Source organism: Canis lupus, chromosome 10 (genome assembly GCF_048164855.1).
Source record: "Canis lupus baileyi chromosome 10, mCanLup2.hap1, whole genome shotgun sequence".
Lineage (NCBI taxonomy): Eukaryota > Metazoa > Chordata > Mammalia > Carnivora > Canidae > Canis > Canis lupus.
Window position 1 is genome coordinate 20,121,687 of NC_132847.1, and position 23,021 is coordinate 20,144,707.

General features: G+C 35.7%; 1 long non-coding RNA gene across 1 annotated transcript in view; it reads right to left on the reverse strand.

Annotated features, from left to right (window-relative positions):
* The window catches only part of LOC140640879 (uncharacterized), a 30,564-nt gene extending 7,810 nt beyond the window's left edge, over positions 1 to 22,754 (reverse strand). Inside the window, exons 1-3 of the long non-coding RNA XR_012037487.1 lie at positions 22,698 to 22,754; positions 9,071 to 9,186; positions 4,173 to 4,288 (exon numbers count right to left, since the gene is read on the reverse strand). This is a non-coding gene — a long non-coding RNA (uncharacterized lncRNA). The remainder of the gene's footprint in view (positions 1 to 4,172; positions 4,289 to 9,070; positions 9,187 to 22,697) is intronic.
* Positions 22,755 to 23,021: the final 267 nt, after the last annotated feature.

A 23,021-nucleotide genomic window follows, 5' to 3' on the forward strand; every position in this document is an offset into this window, starting at 1 on the left:
AGTGTAGCAGGATACAAAATCAATGCCCAGAAATCAGTGGCATTTCTATACACTAACAATGAGACTGAAGAAAGAGAAATTAAGGAGTCAATCCCATTTACAATTGCATCCAAAAGCATAAGATACCTAGGAATAAACCTAATCAAAGAGGTAAAAGATCTCTACCCCAAAGACTACAGAACACTTCTGAATGAAATTGAGGAAGACACCAAGAGATGGAAAAATATTCCATGCTCATGGATTGGAAGAATTAACATTGTGAAAATGTCTATGTTACCCAGGGTAATTTACACATTTAATGTAATCCCTATCAAAATACCATGGACTTCCTTCAGAGAGTTGGAACAAATCATCTTAAGATTTGTGTGGAATCAGAAAAGATTCTGAATAGCCAGGAGAATATTGAAAAAGAAAACCAGAGCCGGGGGCATCACAGTGCCGGATTTCAGGTTGTACTACAAAGCTGTGATCATCAAGACAGTGTGGTACTGGCACGAAAACAGACACATAGATCAATGGAACAGAATAGAGAACCCAGAAAGGGGACCTCAACTCTGTTGTCAGCTAATATTCGACAAAGCAGGAAAGACTGTCCACTGGAAGAAGGACAGTCTCTTCAATAAATGATGCTGGTAAAATTGGACAGCCACGTGCAGAAGAATGAAACTAGACCATTTTCTTATACCATACAAAAAGATAAACTCAAAATGAATGAAAGATCTAAATGTGAGACAAGAATCCAGCAAAATCCTAGGGGAGAACACAGGCAACATCCAAGTTTTTGAACTTGGCCACAGCAACTTCTTGCAAGATACATCTATGAAGGGAAGGGAAACAAAAGCAAAAATGAATTATTAGGATTTCATCAAGATACAAAGCTTCTGCACAGCAAAAGAAACAGTCAACAAAACTAAAAGACAGCTTGCAGAATGGGAGAAGATATTTGCAAATGACGTATCAGATAAAGGGCTAGTATCAAAGATCTGTAAAGAACTTATTAAACTCAATAACAAAGAAACAAACAATCCAATCATGAAATGGGCAAAAGACATGAACAGACATTTCACCAAAGAAGACATAGACATGGCCAACAAGCACATGAGAAAATGCTCCACATCCCTTGCCATCAGGGAAATACAAATCAAACCACAATGAGATACCACCTCACACCAGTGAGAATGGTGAAAATTAACAAGACGGGAAACAACAAATGTTGGAGAGGATGTGGAGAGAGGGGAAGCCTCTTGCCCTGTGGTGGGAATGTGAACTGGTACAGCCACTCTGGAAAACTCTGTGGAGGTTCCTCAAAGAGTTAAAAATAGAGCCACCCTATGACTCAACAATTGCACTGCTGAGGATTTACCCCAAAGATTCAGATGCAGTGAAACACCAGGACACCTGCACCCCGATGTTTATAGCAGCAATGTCCACAAGAGCCAAACTGAGGAAGGAGCCTCGGTGTCCATTGAAAGATGAATGGATAAGGAAGATGTGGTCTATGTATACAATGGAATATTCCTCAGCCATTAATATATTTTTTTAATTTTTATTTATTTATGATAGTCACACAGAGAGAGAGAGAGAGGCAGAGACACAGGCAGAGGGAGAAGCAGGCTCCATGCACCGGAAGCCCGACGTGGGATTCGATCCCGGGTCTCCAGGATCGCGCCCTGGGCCAAAGGCAGGCGCTAAACCGCTGCGCCACCCAGGGATCCCTCGTCAGCCATTAGAAATGACAAATACCCACCATTTGCTTCTATGTGGATGGAACTGGATAGTATTACGCTGAGTGAAGTCAGTCAATCAGAGAAGGACAAACAGTATATGGTCTCATTCATATACTGTTTGGGGAATATAATAAATAGTGAAAGGGAATAAAGGGGAAGGAGAGAAAATGAGTGGGAAATACCGGTGAGGGTGACAGAACATGAGAGACTCCTAACTCTGGGAAATGAACAAGGGGTAGTGGAAGGGGAGGTGGGCGGGGGGTTGGGGTGACTGGGTGACAGGCACTGAGGAGGGCACTTGACCACTTGACGGGATGAGCACTGGGTGTTATGCTATATGTTTGCAAATCGAACTCCAATAAAACAAAATAAAAAAAATAAAAATAAAAATGTGGATCATTATTATTAATAATGTAAATTGAACTGTTCCCTTACTATTTTTTTAAATCTCATATTTCAGGCTTCGAATGCCCTCTAGGGGCACCTGGGTGGCTCAGTCAGTTAAGTGTCTGCCTTTGGCTCAGGTCATGATTCCAGGGTTCTGGGATCGAGTCCCACATTGGGCTCCCAGCTCCACCGCGAGTCTGCTTCTTCCTCTCCCTCTATACCCCCACTCATGAATACATAAATAAAATCTTTTAAAAACTAAAAAAAAATAAAAAGCCCTCCTAGGACTTGTCTTTGATCTCCTTTGTATAAATATCAGTCAGGAATATGGTGCACTCCTGTTTCCAAGTGCACTAGGGACCATGGCCAATGATACATCTGATTTTATGTCCAGAGACTCTAGAAGGTGTGAGAACAGGCTGCTAAAACTACAGTGACAAAGTCTGTGAGGGCATTGACAGAATGCCTATTGATTTTAATTTAGACAGATTCCAAAGCCTTTTGCAGGAGCAGGCCCCATTTAAAGTGCTCTGACTCATAAGTAGCAACATCAGTGGGATTAAACAAAATTTATAAATGAGGAATATGTGGCCTCCAGAGCTATAAAGGACTAAAAGATGGTGTTTTTGTATGTCTTTAATGAGTATGGGAACCATACTCTTTGGAGGAGCTGTCATCAATGCAATGTCATATCTGTATTCCTGAAGAAAGATGGATGTAGTTAAGATCTTGTCTATCAAGACTGTGTGTGATGACGTGGCTGCTTAGGTACTCAGTGCTAGTCTAATAATAGTACAATGTGTTCCTTCAGAGATGAAGGTGACAGTGACTAAGAAGCTGTTGAAAAGCGCTGAACAGAACTTAGCAGTCAAATCTATAATACTAACATATTTACCATTTGTTGCTTAGACAAGGTTAGTAATTTTGGGGTGATTTTTGTTTTTAAGTAGGCTCCATGTTGGCCCTTGAACTCATGATCCTGAGATCAAGACCTGAACTAAGAGTCAGATGCTTAACTGACTGAGCCACCCAGGCATACTGGGGTTAGCAATTTTAAAAATACTAGGTATTGGGTTTGGGGCCTTAATGAATGGGACCACAGCCTCCAGGTCTTAGTAATCCACTGTGAGGCACTACTTATTTTTTTTTTTTAGATTTAAGAACAGGTGGAATTGGGCTGTCCAATGCAAAAGTAGTGGAGTTAGCGACTTGTTAATTAATGAGGTCATATATGAGAGGTCCTGATCCCAGGAAAGTGATCTTCAAGAGGCCCATCCTCCTACTGCCCTAGTCCCTGGGATTTAGCCAGTGAACACTGCTTGTGTTGAATATTTCCACAGAGAGATGTAGCAACCTCCACCGGCAGACAGAGATGAAGGTACCAAGGCTAAAGTGAAGCTCAAGTTCCTGTTCAAGTTGCTCTTGGGTTGCTTTGGAACCAATTAGTAAACCAAGAGCAGACCCCCAAGAGGCTATTCAAGAGTGATTATGGCCATACTATCCTGCTCACTGTGTCAACTGTTTTGTAAGACTAGGATTCTTCTAATGGTGAGACACAGCACACTGACTCTTGAATAGATGAAAGGCAGAACTCAAAAGAGAAGGCTGCCAGCCTCGTCCTGCAGGGGGTTACATGGGTAACAGTAAACCGCAGCAGTAGAGGAATGCTCTCCTATCACAAATGAGGTGGGGTTAGCTGGATTTTTCGGCATCTCTGTGGATTGGCTCACTTGAATAATTTCAGAGGCTGCAGGGCATTGGGGCTGCTGCGTCTGATACTTGGTCCTGGGGCAATTAGAGGGCATTTAGTGGACCAGAGTATGAACTCCGGTAAGGGAGGTGGTTCGTATAGACTTTAATAAGCTGTTTAGGAAGGAGAAGTGATTGGCCTATAGCCAGGGTCTCAAAACTGGGTGGAGACAGCACTGGGAAAACAAGAAAACCAAACAACACTGTATTTATTATACCTGTAACAAAGGTAGGTTACTGGGCCTTTCTTCAGACCTCTTAAGTTGACTTTCTCTGGCAGGAGTTGGAGAATCTGTGAAGGTAACTTACTGTTTGGTTTCTAATTGCTCAAGTTGGGCTCTGGCGTTAGGCTGTTGTAGTTAATAAGCTACATCTTCCAGCTGTAATCCCTGGACTCGTTACTCATTTAGGTCCCAACTTTCTCACTGTAAAATGAATACAACAGTTGAATTGAACAGTAAATGGAATGATGTATGTAAAATAGAGTATTTGCTACATATCCTAAGTGCTTATATTAACCTTAAAGATCTGTGAATTTTAAAAATTCTTTGAAAAAAGAAGAGACTCATAAACATTCAATATTTTAAACAATTCATTTAAAAGATTTGTAATAGTTGCTCCTGATTTAAAGAAATACATAACATGGATCAAATCCAGTATATTTCTCAAAAATTTTTAATATTAGGAGTTACTGATCAGAGTAGTCATGACAAAATGCTCTTCCACCATTCTGGTTCATTTGATTTGAAATAATTCATCTTTAAATTTTGGAGCACTCATACCTTCCAGAAGTCTTTAAGAGTCTGTTGACAGTACATGTTTTGTAGCCAAAAAAAAAAAAAAAAAAAGCTGTTTTAAAAGCCTTTAATCTTTGTTCCATCAGGAGAGAATTGATTACTACTTGCTTTACAACTTCAGAAGTTGGAAAGATCCTATTGGCATTTTCCAGATCTATTTTCTCCCTTTCACCTTTTAGCCACAATGAAAGCAAAATTGTCCAGTAATGTGATGTTAGTAGTCTGCAAGAAAATTTGAAATGGCCTTTTTCCATTTATAAGAAAGTTATATTCCCTTCTCAAAAATAAAACCTCTCTGACCATTGAAGGCGCACTGCTGTTTTTCAGAATTAATCTAAAATGATGATAAGACATATATTTTTTGTTCTTTAGCCATGGGTTCAGCAGACTTCCACTAATCTTGGTAACTTTAAATATTTTTAATTTATTAGGCTATAACTGTTAATACAAATAATTATAATCTTAATGCCCTTCTTTTGCAAGCACTCTCACTGAATAAAAAGAAAGCTACAAGTCTTCCTATTTAATAGGCTAAAGATTTTTGTTTTTTTATTTTTCATTTATTTTAAATATTTTATTTATTTATTTGAAAGAGAAATTGAGAGAGAGAGATAGAGTGCATAAGCTGTAGTAGAGGGAGAAGCAGGTTCCCTGCTGAGCAGGAAGCCCAACATGGGGCTTGATCCCAGGACCCTGGGATCATGACCTGAGTTGAAAGCAGATGCTTAACTGACTGAGCCAGCCAGGACCCCCTATTTTTATTTTTTAAAGATTTATTTACTTATTTATTTATCAAGCAGGAGAGGCAGAAGGAGAGGGAGAATGAAATTCAAGCAGACTCCATGCTGAGCCCAATTCTGAGATCATGACCTCAGCTGAAACCAAAAGTCTGACACTCAACTGACTGCACCATCAAGGCGCCCCTAAATTAAAGATTTTTAAATAAGAAATTCTTTATATCTGTTATAAAAAACAAAGTACAGTCTATCTAGTTATTTTACTCAGAGAAATTATAAAACTGGGTAACATTTGACATATTAAATATTTACTGACTTCAAATAATTGATTAATGTCAAGAGAAACCCTTTTAACAACGTTTAGTGAACATTTACTTTCTTGTTGATCATAGTCTATATAAATTAAAACCTTCACAGAACACCTACTTTTAAAGAACACAAGTATCTTTTTCATTTCTTAACAAGTAAAGATCCCTGTACTTTATTCTACCAAACTGCTATCATGGATCATATTTACTATTTTTTGTTGTCGTTAACTATGAAATGCTTAATGTATTCAGCACAGTGCCTAGAGCATGCCTTGTGTTCAGAGAACATGTTTGCTGTACGGTTTACATTTTTCATTCTAGGTGTTGATTATCATTTATCACTATCTAATCCCTTTAGGTGTCTACATCATGCTTATCAATAATCATAATCAGAATATCACCATACAACTAGCATTTGTTTTGTGCTCCCTATGTACCAAGCCAAGAACACAGTTGCTTTGCCTAGCTATTATTTCTTTTATTCTCCAGAACACTCCTAGATAAAATTAATAACATCATGTTTTTACCAGAGAGAAGGGTGAGAAATTAGATTAAATAGCTTGTCCAGGGCCACAAAATTCTTCAGTGGAACAAAAATGTAAACCTCAACCCCTTTAATACTAATGTCCTTTCCCTCAACTGTCAGCCAAATGGCTTTCATCTGTGGAGAAAGCATCTTCTCCAGGAGCCTACCTCCAAGAATTAACATTTGCTGCTTTTGTTTTGCTTTTGCTATTGAAAGCATCTCTATCCTTTCTCACCTGTGATTTGAGTGAGCATAGCTTACTGGTACTGTCAGGTAGAAATATACAGCGTGCCATGTGTTATTTCAAATGTTTTAGTAGCCACATTAAAAAGAAACTGGAGCCCTGTTTGCAGCAGGGTGCCTGGGTGGCTAAGTCAATCAAGTGTCTGACACTTGATTCCAGCTCAGGTCATGATCTCAGGCTCAGGAGATCAAGACCTGCATCAGGCTTCTCACTGGATGTCGATCCTGCTTAGTTATCTCTCTCCCTCTGCCCCTCTTCCCCATGGGCACTCATGTTCTCTCTCTCTCTCAAATAAATAAAAATATCTTTAAAAAATTACAATTGTGTTTAATAATAATCCATTAATTTCCATAAAGAAACTTTCAACGAGTATTTTACTATAAAATCTATTACTGGAGATAGGAAATCTTCTAAATAAATGCTAACTAATTACTGAGGCTAAAAATCAGTATGGCATCTTGAAGCAAGAGATGTAAAAGCTCACCATATTCTTAAACATTAAACAAACATTAAAACATTAAACAAAGTTAGCCACATTGGAACCCATGGTATCATTGTCATTGGGGGTTATAACTAGGGTACCATTGGCTTTTTCAACATTTGTTTGATTAGCTTTAGAAATGACTTCATATACAGTTAGCACAGCACAGTCCATATTGGGGTAAATGTGTTAGAAGGGAGTTTTTTTCAGGGAAGGTTTTATGTGGAGAGTAGCAGTTTGATAATTTATATGCCAGTAATATTATAAAAACATCTTAAATATTTTTAAAAGTAAAGAAACTTCCGATGGTTTCACCATCTTTAGCTTATCCTTCTGCTATGGGGCACTTGTTAACCCCATCCAAATGCCAGTGCCAACATACTTCACTTTTAAAGCTTTTAAGAAATGCTGCATGGAATTTTCTGTATTTCAATTACCAAAGACTGCTTTAATATCACAAAGTGTTCTAAATGGAATTAATTATTATGATATGGTTGTGACTAATTATAACTGAATTACATTGAATGTAATTACCACATTATGTTTATTTTCTATGCCAACTTGCATGTTTTCCATAACCCTTGCCTCCTTCTTTAATCTGTAAAAGTCAGTAATCAATTATTTGTCCCTCTGTGGCCTAAGTAAAAGTGAAACATGCAAGTAGAGCTAATGAATTTTCAAAATATTAAAAGGAAAATATATTTTCCCTTCTTTAATGTAGAGAATAGAAAATATAATTTTTTTGAAGATTTTATTTATTTGAGAGAGAAAGCGAGTGTCAGAGCATGGGCAGATGGGGAGGGGCAGAGGGACAGAGAAAAACAGACTCCCCACTGAGCAGGGAGCTGCAGGCTGATCCCAGGACTCCAGGATCATGCCCCTGTCGGTGGCGGCAGATGCTTAACCGACTGAGCCACCCAGGCATTCCAAAAGGGAACTCTTTAAAAGTAAAAGCATATGACAATTATCCTTTATACTTTATGGCACTCACTCTCTGGTTTTTTGGAGTTCCTTAACTTTTCCTTGCTTCTACTTGTCCCACGAGTTGTTGTTGTTGTTGTTTTTTAAGATTTTATTTATTTATTCATGAAAGATACACAGGGAGAGGCAGAGACATAGGAAGAGGGAGGAGAAGCAGGTTCCATGCAGGGACCCCGATGTGGGACTCGATCCTGGGACCCGGGGGATCACGCCCTGAGCCAAAGGCAGACGCTCAACCTCTGAGTCACCCAGGCGTCCGTGTCCTATGGGTTTGTATGTGAAATTAAAACAACATATATAAAATGCTCACACATTTCTAATAACACAAGCATGTCTCAAATAGGTTTCTCTTTCTTCGTAATTGTCATGGTAATTATAATAAAATTTCCCTATTTGTTTAGATCAGGTTCAGTGGTATGCTATATCTGCCTTGTGAGAGCCAATTGTTAAATTTTCATGAGTTTTGTGAGACTGTTGTTAAACTTAGCCATTATTAAAAATTATACTTTTTAAACTTACAATTAAATTACATTAAATATAAATGTAATAGACACCAAAAAGATCTCTCTAATTATTTTACTATATTTTATAGTATCTATGCTCTTGAAGTTAAATATGCAAGGTCTACTGCAGCTATATGGTAAAAACTCAATATAATGGTGTGCTACTGCCTGTCCTTTCCCAACTGTGCATTCAGTGACATTATATTCATAGCTTGAAAGTGGCCACAGGATAGTATTTGTAGCACAGAAGTTAGCAAATCCACAAAGGAAGGCTTTCCCCTACTCCAAAGAATCATTTGTTAAAATTTTTACTTGGGACAGGAAATACACAAAATATTCTTGGGGCATTTTGTAGTGTCAGAGAGTAAGGTAGTACTAAAAAAGAAAAAAAAAAAGAGAAAAACAAAGTGAAAAAGAAACAAAGAGAAAGAAAATCCATAATGAAAGAGCTATGTAAAAGTGATACAGGTACTGATTAAAAGAGCTTCATAAGGCCAAAGCTGGAACAATTTGAGTGAGGAAATAAATAAGGTAGTGACACAAAGTTATAATACACTCATATCCAAGAGACCATACTCATACAAATAATTGAATAAATAAACCACTGGAGGAGAACAGAACAAAACTCACCTGCTGAAGATTTCCAAATAACTTATGTAGGCACTCCACCCTCAAGGAGGTGAAATGGAATTCCCCACTCCTTAACTATTGACTTCATGTGGTAACTTCCTTCCAATGAGGGCAGTCTTAAAAGGGGAAGAAAGAATAGTTTTAGAGTAACCTGACGAATACTATCTTAGGTGGTCAATGTCGACATCATCAGGTAAATGATATTGACAATATGTACCCTTGATATGACATGAGGAAAATAACCCTTTACTTCCATGATCTTCCTCCCAAATCCAATAATCCCAGTCTAATCAGGAGGAAATTTAAGACAAGTCACATTGAAGGACATTCCACAGAATATCCAACCAGTACTGCTTGTAACTGGCAAGATCATCAAAACCAAGAAAGTGTGAGAAACTGCCACACCATGAGGAGCCTAGGATGACACAGTGACTAAATGTAAAGCAATATCCTGGGTGGGATTCTGGAGCAGGGAAAGAATATTAGGTTAAAACTAAGAACATCCATATAAAGAATGAATTGTAGTTAATAACAATGTATCGATAATGATTCACTAATTGAACAAAGGCACCATATTAATGGAAAATATTAATGGAGGAAACTGAGTATATGATATATAGGAACTTTATACTATCTGCATTTTCTGAAAATCTAAAATCATTCTAAAATAAAATTTTTATTAAAAAAGGAAACATTTATTAACATACAACTAATCTATCTACTGGCAGATAGGTATTACTGATCCTGCCATTAACTAGGTTTTGTACTAGTTAGCACCTAGTGAAGTTCTACCCAGTGCTAATAGGTAACTCTAGACAGACGTCAAGTTATTTTTTTGATATGCCACTAGATCCTGGCATATCTCTCAAGTATCTCATGCTGGGAGGACAAAAGAAACCTTGATGAACCAAGCAGTAATCCATAATTTCTCTTAAATACATTGTACATCTCTATCACATAGTCTGAACTCTTATCACATCACTGTAAGCCTTGAATATGTAAGCCCAGGATGGCAAACAAATTCTAGTACATCTATTTAAATATACAGGTTAATAATATTCCCTGCTTTTGACCCACTTTTTGCTCAGTATGGCAGGAATAGAGTTCTAATGCAAGGGTAGAGACTCTAAACCTTCAGGGTTAGACTGCTAAATGAGTGCAATGATGGGAGGGAAAGACGTAGGACGCAGCAGAGTCTTTCATTAAGGTGGAGATCTTCTGCTCAACCTCAAAGCATTCAAGTTAGATATTTGTTGAAATGATTTTGTAGGCCATGCAAAATTGTTCTCAATTTTGGGAGGAACCTCTGCTCTTCTAAATGGTCAATCATATCCCAAAGGAATTTTTTGTCTGTCTTGAGTGAAATTGTTATGTTTTATCATGTTCATAGTCTTTATAGAAATGTAGATCTTGGGATCCCTGGGTGGCTCAATGGTTTAGTGCCTGCCTTCAGCCTGGGGCGTGATCCTGTAGTTCCAGGATCGAGTCCCACATTGGGCTCCCTTTGTGGAGCCTGCTTCTCCCTCTGCCGGTCTCTGCCTCTCTCTCTCTCTCTCTCTCTCTCTCTCTGTCTCTCACGAATAAATAAATAAAATCTAAAAAAAAAAAAAAAAAAAGAAAAGAAAAGAAAGAAGTAGATCTTGAGAAATGTTGTTACATACTAGTGAATTTCTCCCATTTAAAAATCAAGTTTGTTTAACGTAATATCTTGATAAGCACATTTTACACCAACTGGCAAAGAAGAAATAAGCCACTTTCTAGTATCTTTGTCAAAGTCTATTTCTAACATATATATATTTGTAAACATTCGTTACTAAAATTTAAGATATTTTCAGCTTCATGTTTGTGGATAGTTTTTCTGTTTTGTTTTGTTTTAGTTCGGTGTTCTTTTGAGACTATACCTTTAAATAATACACTGATAAGAGTTTCTTTGCCAGAAAGCCTTAAAAGTAATGCATTTCACTACTTCTTTAATGCCCAAGCACATACCTATTATTTTTCTCCCATATCAGTCCTATTGAAAATAGTCAAGGGCAACGGGTGAGCTAAATATAAATCATTGTTGAGAAAGACTAGTTTAAGACTTCCAACTAACTTAATACAAAAATATTCACAGAATAAGAAAATACATTGGGTAGATTCCTTTGGGCTAAAACAATATTCATTGTTATAGGAGCTACAGAGGATATACAGAAATAATCATGTAAATCTCATGTAAAAATAAAGCCCTGTTAATACTTATATTAGGCAAGATTGTTTGTGTTTTGGGGTCTAATGCTAAAAAACGTTTTTTTCCTCACCTCCAGGCAATATCTTTTAAATTTCTTAGCAATTTGAGACAGGCTTGTGATGCTCTAGAAAGCTTTAGATCACCAGTGACTAAAACCAGTAGATATGATGCAATTCTTACCTGACTTAGCTCACAGCAGTATTTGATAATATTGGGGTTTTGTTTGTTTTTGCTTTTGTTTTTTTACTTTTTTCTTTCTTAAAATGTTCGAATCCTAAGCTGTCACTTGTAACTTGCCTCCTACCTCTCTGGCTCTGTCACCATTAAGTTTTATGGCTCTTTCCTTTCTTGTCCCTCTCTCAATCCTGTTCTTAAAAGCTCTCTTCTGCTCTCTGCCTCCACATAGTTGGATGACTACATCTATTTTCTAAGGCTCTCCAATAAAAATGTATTTGGAACCGATTTGGGTTTCTGGTGACCAATGGATTTAAGAGTTAAAGTATTCTGAATTGAACTAGCAATGCAACTATTAGTAACAAATATTCCCTCAAAATGATATATATTGGACATTTGATAGTAAGTATCCAACTTAAAAATCAATAATTTATTGGGAAGACATCCTTTAAATATATGGATGACATGGCTTTTCTTTGTATAGATATAAAATCTGAGATGCTTCATTCTTGCAGATAACTGGATGGAATAGTAGAAATTTTATTAGTTCAAAGTCACTCATTATTTGAACTCCTGAGATATATGACAATAACCACATTGCGTTATATCATAAAAAATTACTTCAAAGATTTGTGGTTGACAGTTTGATTAGACTTCCTTCAATTTTGTTGTTGAATGCCCAAAATAAAAATCACCTGACCTGAAAAATAGTTATTATTTTGTCATTACCAGTCATTTAATTTTTTAGTTTCTTGAAGGTTAACCAAAAAAATTTTTACCGAAACTTATTCAATGATAATTTTGTTATGCTTTCATCAGAAGGCACATTGTTTATGCTTTGCCACTGGAAAGAACAGATTGTACATAGTAGGACTTTTTTCCCTTTATGAACAAAGGGCTGTACATTCAGGCCAAATTTTAGTATTCTGGATTATCTAGAGGAACCTTTTGAAGGCAAGCCACATGGGCCAGTGATATGAACATTTAAGGATTATTATACATTTAGCCAGATTTTTTCATGGCTGAAAACCATTACACTTAAAAAACTGTTTTTGTTAAAACAGTTTTGTTAAACTAAAACATTATGTCAGCATTCAAGAAGGAGGAATTAATCTTAATGAAATAAAACAAATTTTCTAGCATTAAGGACATTATATCTTAAATTGAATTTTGGGAACATTTTTTGTCCTACAAGTAAGTGTACAAAGACTATTCCATTTTTCAAAATGAAATTTAGTCTAATTTGTTGAAATTAGCAACCAAAAAAGAGAAGGCATTGACCAGCTGGTATGTAAGGGCTCCAAAACCCTGTAAGTGACTTAATATATATGTTATTTAAAGTAAAATCCAAAACACTCAGATTAAGCTAATCTATATTTAAATATGCATTTAGTTCTAATGACTATAGAAGCAGAGGAGTGTTTGACAAGTAACAATGAGCAGGAAACTTTCATTTGAATGAAAAATGAGAATGGATTTATAGCTTCCAATAAATTTCTTGGCAAACTTTAGTGGCACTATATCTTAAATGAGTCTGAATAAATGTTCACATATATTTCAAACATTAACTAGCCTCTTTTATAAGTCTTTTATTTGAAAAGTAACATTGATCTGTTGGAAATAAAAGTAGGATTATTAACTTTTTCATGTTTAATATTACGCAAAATATGTAAGACCCTGATATGTGAGAGGTCTCCCCAAGCATTTTCTTAATGAGAATGGAGAGAAGACCTGCTTCTCAGAGACTGGGTATTTATTCCCTGCTTTATATCAATCTTAGAAAATCTCATTGTAAGATAGATGAGCAAGGCACAGAACATTGCCATGGGTTTGTCACCAGGAAAAAATAATGTTCTGCTGGGTTGCATATTTCTTACAAATTCTTTCCCTTGATAGCGATATGTTTTTAGAAAATCTAATATGAAAAGCAGCATGATTTTTATGTAATAATTGTCATTATTCCCTCTGCCCCACTGCACAATACATTGAAATGTAAAACATCCCAGCACAGATTCTAATGCCTCAATTCTCCATCCACCTTCATGAAGTCTTAAAAAAAGGGTGCTTTCTTAAGCACATTAGTTTTATGAAAACAAATTTAGGAAATTGAGGATTTAAAAATAAATCTGTTAATATTTACCTGTGCTCATATGCTTTCAAAGTCTAGATATTCTGCCCCAGTACACAAATCAGGTTTGCAAACCACTGTTTGAGCTGAAATACATTACTTGTGGTTTATGAACATGGCCATCTCTTTCCCATGGTTGTACAAAATACAAACCGTTCTCTCAGCTTTAAAAACCAATCACTCACCCTTTTAGCTGACATTTCTTTTCTGTGTGGAAACAGTCTCTTACTCTGGAACAATAGGACTGGGAATGTTAGTCAATTTCTCTTTCCTCAGTGTTCTCAATATTCTTTGACATAAATTTATATGTGGTTACCATACTATACTATAATCATTTGTGTATGTCTCTAAATTAGGTTCTGGACCCAATTCCACTGTGTGTGTGTGTGTGTGTGTGTGTGTGTGTGTGTGGAAGAGGCAGTGGCAGAGTGGGGTGGGGTGGGGTGGGATTGGGGGCTTCCCTCATGCACTACCAAGCAATTCTCTGGACTAGCTGAGTGCCCTAAAATTCAACTCAACTATGTACCCAGAGATAGTATCAGAATCCAAAGATTGAAGGCTCAGTTCCACAAGACTATCTCTATACCTCACTTCAGATGCCAGTTGCAAGCCCAGGTTGTCACCTGCTTCTGACCAACAGCTCTAAATCAGAGGTTCCCACAACCCCCTCCATGGGTTCAAATGATTTGCTAAAGCAGCTCACGGAACTCAGAGAAGCATTTTACTTACTGGATTACTAGCCTATCACAAAAAGGACATAATTCAGGAACAGATGAAAGAGATGCAGAAGACAAGATACATGGGAGGGGGCGTGCTGGAGCTTGTGTGCCCTCTCCTGGTATCTCCACATGTTCACCAACCTGGAAGCTTCTAAACCTAGTTCTTTTGGATTTTTATGGAGCCTTCATTACATAGGCAAGATTGATGAAATCATTTGCCTTTGATAATTGATCTGACCTCTAGCCTTCACCCTTTCTCAGAGGTTGTTAGGGAGAGGGGGAGGATTGAAAGTTCTAAACCTCTGATCACACATCTAGCTCCACTGGCAACCAGCTTTCATCCTTAGGTTCAGGCCAAGTGTCTCGTTAATATAACAAAAGACACTTTTGTTGCTCTCTTCACTTAGGAAATTCCAAGGGTTTTAGGAGCTCTGAGCCAGGAGCCCTGGGTGATGACCAAATATATATTTCTTACTATAAATCACAATATCACAGTCACTTTCCTTCATTAGATATAGAAAATTTTTATTAGGGAGGCTGAATAAAATATTTCTGTCCCCAGTGCACAATGCCTGTCTTAATATTGATGTTCAATAGATCAATAGAGACGCATGAATAGTCATGACCACTAGCATAGCATAACTGTGGCATATGTCATGACCATATGCTATATAGTCATGACCACTATAGCATAGCCCCTATGATTAGTTAAATTGCTCATCAATAAAATAATCTCTTGCAAAGTATTCTAAAGTATGGCTACCCAATTTTTGACCAAAAGTATTCAGGTACAATTATGTTGCTACTTCTTGTGAAATTTCAATTTCACTTGATGGCTGTCTTTATTTAGAACCTAAGCATGCCTGAACTTCAACAAGGTGTCTGAGTTCTCCTATCTAGAGAAACAAAGTGTACAGGCTGGTGCTTTTTCGTGGCACTTGTATTTTCTTATGTCCCTTTTAAAAAATAATTATTTTAGGTTAAACCTTATTTCAAATATTCCAAATATGACATGGTTATCAAACACTTGGATTTTGGACAACTACTTCTATGTGTTTTTTCAAATATCCCTTTTGAAATATGATATAGGAATTGAAAATGTTACTTTAGAGGAAATGATCAGCCTAAAGCCTATTGGTTACATGGCCTCCATAATGTTGAGTTAATAATTCTATTATAAAGCCAAATGACAAATATTGAACTACTGTTACTTATTGCCTAAAACGCTATCACATTTTAACTGTATCATCTGTACCTATTCTTATAACCTTTAGATTAAAAGGTTAGTGCCTTTTTAAAACCAAACCCTCCTTTGATCCACAAGGCCTAATAACTGTTGATTGATTTTCTCTTCCTGTAGTTTTGCTCACTGTAGAATGCCATATAATTGGAATTACATAGGATTTACCCCATTGAGTCTGACTTCTTTCTTAGCAAAATACATTTGAAATTCATCCTGTATTAGTAGTTTATATCTTCCTGTTTTTGAATGGCATTCCATTGTTAATTTATGAATTTGCTAGCCAACTAGTAACTTAAAAAAAAAAAAAGTAACTAGTAACTTTTCCAACTTTTGGTGATTATGAATACAGCTGTTATAAGCATCCACACATAGATGTTTCTGTGAACATAAATTTTACTGTGTTTGGATAAATCCCTGGGAGTAGGATTGATAGCTTCTGTGAGTAGATATTCAATTTTACAAGAAATGTCAAGGTGTTTTCCATTTGTCATTCCCATCAGTAATGTTTGAGAATTCCAGTCATTGATTTGGAAAATTCTAGTTGTACAACAGCTTCATGAGCACTTGGTATTGCTATGTTTTAATTTTACTATTTTTATTATAATCATTCCAATGTGTAAATAGTGACATCTTACAATTTTCAGTTGTTTTTTTTTTAAGATTTTAGTTTTAGGGCAGCTCGGGTGGCTCAGCAGTTTAGCACCACCTTTGGCCCAGAGCCTGATCCTGGAGACCTAGAATCGAGTCCCATGTCGGGCTCCCTGCATGGAGACCACTTCTCCCTCTGCCTGTGTCTCTTGCCTCTCTCTCTCTCTCCTCTCTGTGTTTCTCATGAATAAATAAATAAAATCTAAAAAATATATATATTTTTAGATAATCTCTATACCCAATGTGGGGCTCAAACCCACAACCCCAAGATCAAGAGCCACATTTGGCTGAGCCATCCAGACAGCAAAATTTAGGTCTATAGTATATAGATAGATGTTCATATGTTTTTGCATATGAATGTCCAATATCTAGCACCATATGTAAAAACTATTTTTATCCATTGAATTGCTTTGGTCAAAACTGGCCTTTGTCAAAAATAAATTCCACATACATAGGGGATTTATTTTGGGCTCATTATTCTGCTAAATTTATCTGTATATTCATTCTTTTGCCAATATCATAATATCTTGATTAGTATAACTTTAGGGTAAGTACTGAAAAGTGTTAGTATTATTCCTCCATCTTTGCTCTTTATCAAAATTCTTTTGGCTATTTTAGACAGTTTGCTTTTTCATATAAATTTTAGTATATAGTTTCCAACTTCTGCAAAAAATTTTTTGCTGGGATTTTTTTGTCGTTGTGATTGCTTTACATCATTTTGAGGAGAAATTATGGTATTAAGTGTTCTATATATGAACACAGTATATATCACATATTTAGGTCTCCTTTGCTTTCTTAACATCAGTGTTTTGCAATGGATAGCATATGCATTTTACTAAGAATTTACTAGATTAATGTTGAAGTATTTAATATTTTTGTTATTATAAAAAGCATTTTCCCCCATTTCTAGTTGTTCATTGCTAGTACATAAAAATACAGTTGATTTTGTATATTGGCTTTACATTTTACTACCCTGCTAAAACCACTAATTAATTCTAATAGCTTTTTATAGAACTATTGGAATTATCTACATAAGCAATCATATCATTTGTCAATAGAGACAGTTTTATTTCTGCCTTTTCTTTTTTCCATGCTCCTTGCATTGACTAGACCCTCAGTAAAATCCAGAATGAGCTTTACTGATGATAAAAAAAAAAAAAAAAGATGTATTTAACTTGTAGCACTGGATTTTCTGTTCAAAGACTAAGTTTCAGGTATCCTTTGATGATAGGCTGTTTTTAGAAAAGCTTCTGTTATTTTGTATGTCCATCAAACTTTTTTGTTCCATCTACCCACCTCCTCTGATACTTGTTATTCACAAAGGCTGGACAGAAATCTTTGATAATTCAGCAAAAAGTTCTTATAAGCAAAACATGACAATTTCCATTTAAAATTAATAAACACCAAAGGTACCAATCCCACTCATTCATCGCAGTTCAGTGGAGGGAGATTTAACCACTTACCTTAACCTTTTGTACAAAGAAGAAACAATTGGAATATTACCCAAAAATGTTTATATTTGAAATAACATTGAAATGCATTCCTTGGGGAAGATAGTCAGTCAGCACTCTGGCAAGGGCAAGGCCTCCATGAATGGAAACTGTCAATAATCTGCCTTCAATAACATTACTGAGTGTGACATTTGAAATAAATTTAGCAAAAGAAAAATAATGGTAGGATACTTGAAGAGACTTTGTACTGTGTGTCTAAAAGGCTTTCAAGAACTCTGAATAGTGAATAGGCTTTTTAATAATGCATATTATCAGATACACTTAAAAGTATCCTAAATATGATTAACGAATTAGTTATTACTCCAAGCTTGTAAAGGATTACACAACAGACCTTTTATATAGCTATTTTTTTCTTTTGTCTTGATATCCATATAAAAACTGAGGAACAAAATGCTCTTAAGCATTATCAAACATTTATTTCTTTCAAGAGTAAAACAAAATAGAAAAATGATAAAGTGGCAAAATTGAAAAGCAGAACTACTTCAATAGTTCCTCATGCATAAAACCATATTTATTTAAATTATGTATTTTAAAATAAATTCTGTGTTTTGGGATAATTTTAACTTAACAGAGAATTTTCAAAGATCACATGGAGAGGACCTGCCTATGCTTCAGCTAGTTTCTCTTCATGTTACCATCTTATATAACCATGGATATTTATCCAGATTAAGAAATTAATATCATACATTACTATTGACTAGGACATATTTGTATTTCAACAGTTTTTTTCACCATCTTTTCTCTGTTCCAGGATTCAGTCCAAGGTACCACATCACACTTAGTTGTCATGTCTCTTCAGTCTCCTCTGATTAGTGACAGTTTCTCAGAATGTCCTTGTTTCTGATGACCTTAACAGTTTTGAAGAGCCAAGCCAAGTTTCCTTGTTTTTATGAGTTTGACAGTTTAAGGAGTCAAGTTCAGAGAATGTGCCCCAATTTGGAATTGTCTGGTGTCTGTTGCATGATTAGATGAGGCTTTATGAGTTTTGGGAAAGAGACAAATGTTTTTCTTACATCATGTTAGGGGATTCAAGACATCACTGATGATGATGTTATAGCTGATCACTTGGTTGAGGTAGTGTTTACTAGTTTTTTCCACTATAAAGTTACTATTTTCCCTTTTCATAGTTTGTTTTTGGAAGCAAATGACGAATTCCAACCTATAAAGCACATTTTAAATATGAGTATCTTGAATATTCAAAGAATTCACTAGTATTGGGCAGGAAGTTCAGTGTATACCTACTATCTTCATAAGAAAAAGAAGAGCAAAAACACCTCCAGGATTCCTGAAATTTAAGATGTTGAAAGCAAAGTTGAACTAGAATATCAATTGTGTGACTTCTTTTTGTCATTGTTAATTTCTCAGGCATTTGCCACACTTGTAATGAGTTGAGTTTATCAATAATTCAGGAATTCTAAGAGTTCTGGGATTGAACACTCAGTATCCCTATCTAACAAAGTGCCTATCACACTATAAACTAAATAAACAATTTTATCATTTATTCACTCGAAGCAGTACAAACCTGTGATACAAATAGTACAGTAAATAAATGTATCCGATAAGTAAGTGGAAAAAAAATCAAATAGAAGAACATTCTCTACTATAAAAAAATGCATATGTTTTCATTAGAACATGTTTCAAGAATAAAAAACAGTGTATTTAAAGGTTTTAATGGCCTATACAAGATCATTTCATGGCTAAGTTGGTTTCCTCAATACTCTGAGAATTTGATAAAGAAAATATTATTTTTTGAGAATATGGTAAATTTCCAAGAATATGGGTAAAGAAAATTACTAAAGCTTTATAAAGGTTATCACATCTATTTTCCAATCATAAATCACCATGATTTATAATATAAGAAGGACTAATAATAATTCATTAGTTTAATTATTTGACTTATCCCATTTTCATGATCTTAAGAACACTTATTTGTTTAAATTAAATCTGTGATTAAAATAATTGGTAAGTGGAGTTGGGTAAGATGCATTAATGATCTACAAGATTTCTTGACTCAGGCTTCTAGTAGCATCACTAAAGGAATACTATAGCCTAACTGGTCTCAATAATAACACATGTGACTAATGATAGATCTCATTTGTTTCAATAGTTCTACAAGCAGTGGTTATTCATAGAATTGAACTGCAACTATTCAAATATATATCAACGCCATTCTTTTTGTTTTGTTTTGTTTTGTTTTTTTGTTTTTAACGCCATTCTTTAATCAAGTAATAAAATGAATATCAAACAAAAAATCTTCCAGAAGGTTTGCAATCATTGGTCTCTTTGAAAATTGAGGTATTAAAATTCCAAAAATATTGCTGTAATACAATCTAGAGCCTGATTAAATGAACTATAAGGTATGCTGGGATATAACAATACCATGTTATGGCTCTAGGTCATTATGAGAGGGAAAGATATTTTTCAAGTTCTGTCCAGTCCACACGCTCCTTTTCTGAAACACTCTCACCTTCAAATAATAGGTGAATTCTTGCTGTCAAGCTAATTGACCAAATGAGTAGATATCAATCCATAGTCTAAGTGAGGATAATTCTATGCTTCCTCTGGGAATTTGGTATTAGGACACAAAAACTAGATCATTTGTTTGTCAGTTCAACAGGAAAGTGATGTAAAACTAAGTCTGAGTCAACTATGGTGGTCTGAGAGGATCTTTTGCTGGAGCACAAAGACCAGAGAAATCACCTCTTCAGAGACTGGCGATTGAATCCACTGAGAGACAAAGAGGTGAAAGAAATCCGAGTGAGAAGAAACACATAGAAAGCATTAATGCCACTATTCCTGGTGGCTTTTATCCCTATTAAAATCTACTGAAGAACGTTGTCTGCCCTTCCCTTGGAATCCTTGATATAACTTTCTAAAAATTCTTCCCTTTTTATGTTTTGTTCTGCTCTTTGCTACTAAAAAATTACTGCCTAAATAGAGAAAAATGGATTAAATCATTTATCAAACAATGGTTAAGTGTATAAATCAGAGGGCAAAAAGAGCAGAGAAAGCATGATAACTGTACTCTAATGGCTAAAAGGCTCTTACATGTTGCTCCAGATTTGAAAAAAAATAATAAATTTGCATCAGGAAATGGAAATGCCAGTTAAAGAAATAAACTCAGGCTTAAAATAATGTAAAAATACAATAATTTCAGGAAAATGCAGTAAAAGATGCTGGGTTTTTCTCATTATTATATATTTTCAGTATTGAATTACATGAGTATATCTAGTTGATTTGGTTTTGTTAGTTAATGCTGAATTGAATTCTCTATAAGAATTTCTTTTAAAAAATGTATTCTACATCTCTATCAAAATGCTGTCCAGTATGTTCTTAGCATTTCACAAATGCAAATAGAGTTAGGATGGTTGTAGAATTTTGTACCCTAGGTGGTATTTGTAACTGTGTGAAAAAGCATGACTATTTTAGGTATAACAGAATTTGCCTTTGACCTTTTGAATATTTTACCACATCCTTGTCCTTTTCAAAATGACTTCCCATTTTTAATTCCAAGTTTGATGAGTTTGAGACATATTCTTATATATTCAACCCATTCCTGTTAGAGCAAACTTAAAACATCGTGTGTTCTGAACTGCAAGGCACTGTAGTAACCAACTAAGACTGTAACATCATGGCATTTTTCTTGAATTTGGGCCATATCCCAAAACAATTTTAGGAAAACAAGCAGTTAACTGTGGATTGGTGTTCCCTTTTCTAGATTTTTCCTCTAAAACAAAGCTATTTTGTTAGGGGGAATAAGTTCCAAGTATATGGAAAAATATCTGCTACGTATTTTAAATTAGACACAATTACATTTCAGTTTCATCAATAGAACAGATTGATTTTTAAAGTCGTGTTATAAGTTACAGCAGCAGTGAATTTTTATCTTAGATAGTATGGCAGCTTAATGCAGTGATTAGGAGGACATACCAGGACACACTGCTCTAGTTAGGATTTCAGCTTCATTTCTTATCTGGTGTTAGAGACATCTCTAGGTCCAGTTTTCTTCTCTGTTAAATTGTGGTGATGTTACCAAATTCATGGATCTCTTATGAGGGTTAAATTAATTACTCTCATAGAACATTTATAACAGCTCTGGGAACCTTGTAAGAGTCATAACAGTTTTACTGTATACATATATACATACATTAAGTGTGGGTGTTAGCTATTAACATAGAAAACATTTTGAAGCCTTAGGAATTAAGGGATGCCTTGGTGGCTCAGCCAATGAAGTGTTTGACTTCAGCTCGTGAGTCTCAGATCATGATTTCTGAGTCCTGGGATAGCTCTCCTTCACTCGTGGGCTCCAACTCGAGCTCTGTGGCTCATTTGTTCAGTGGGGAGTCTGCTGCTCCCTCTCCCTCTGCCCCTCCCCCCACTCATGCACTCTCAAATAAATAAAATCTTTAAAACAAACAAAACTTTAGGAATGAAAGGTATATATTACTATATAAAAGAAAGGAAGTCAATATGAATATAGGGAAGGAAACCAACTTTTGTGTGCTTAGCTTGTGTAAAGCACATATGTTGCATTGTTTAATCTTCAAAGCAGTCTTCTTTGGTATGATGATCTCATTTAATAAATGAGAAAACTGTGGGTAAATGTTTAAGTATTTTTCTCAAGGTCTCATGGTGGTAAGTGCCTGAGATAGAATTCAAATTATGATCTAAAAAATACCAAAATATATGCTCTTTGCATTTCTCCACATTAACAAAACCTTGGTTGAATAAAATTGAACATTTTAAAATGGGATTTATTGAACATCTGTTAGAGAAGATATCTCAGGGTTTATTCTGCTTCTGTTCCATTCCTGTATTTTGCAGTACTGGAGATATTCATAAGGAAGAAATACTTCTTTCCTTTTCTCCAGTAAACTGACAAGCAGAGCTACATTGTTCATTTTCCCTCAGACCTATTCAGTAGTCCCCCTCACAGCTTTATCCAAGATTTTACTTCCTGTACTTTCGAGTTACCTGCAGTCAACTGTAGTTCCGAAGCAGATGATTCTCCTTCTTGCATATTCTCAGAAGGTAAATAGTAACTTAACACTATGTCACAGTGTTACCATGCCAGTAAATATGACATAATCCCGGTCATCCATGTTGTTACCTAGAGCACAGTTATGTTGAAACCCCAAATCACTGGCTTTACTGCTCTAGAGCGGCTAAAGCAACCCGCAGAGAACTGGACAAATGAATGGATTTCTAAATTTAGCCTCAGTGATTGTTCATAGCAGTGACTATCATTCTAAGGAATGCCACGGCATTACTTGGATGGGTCCCTCTCACACACAGCAT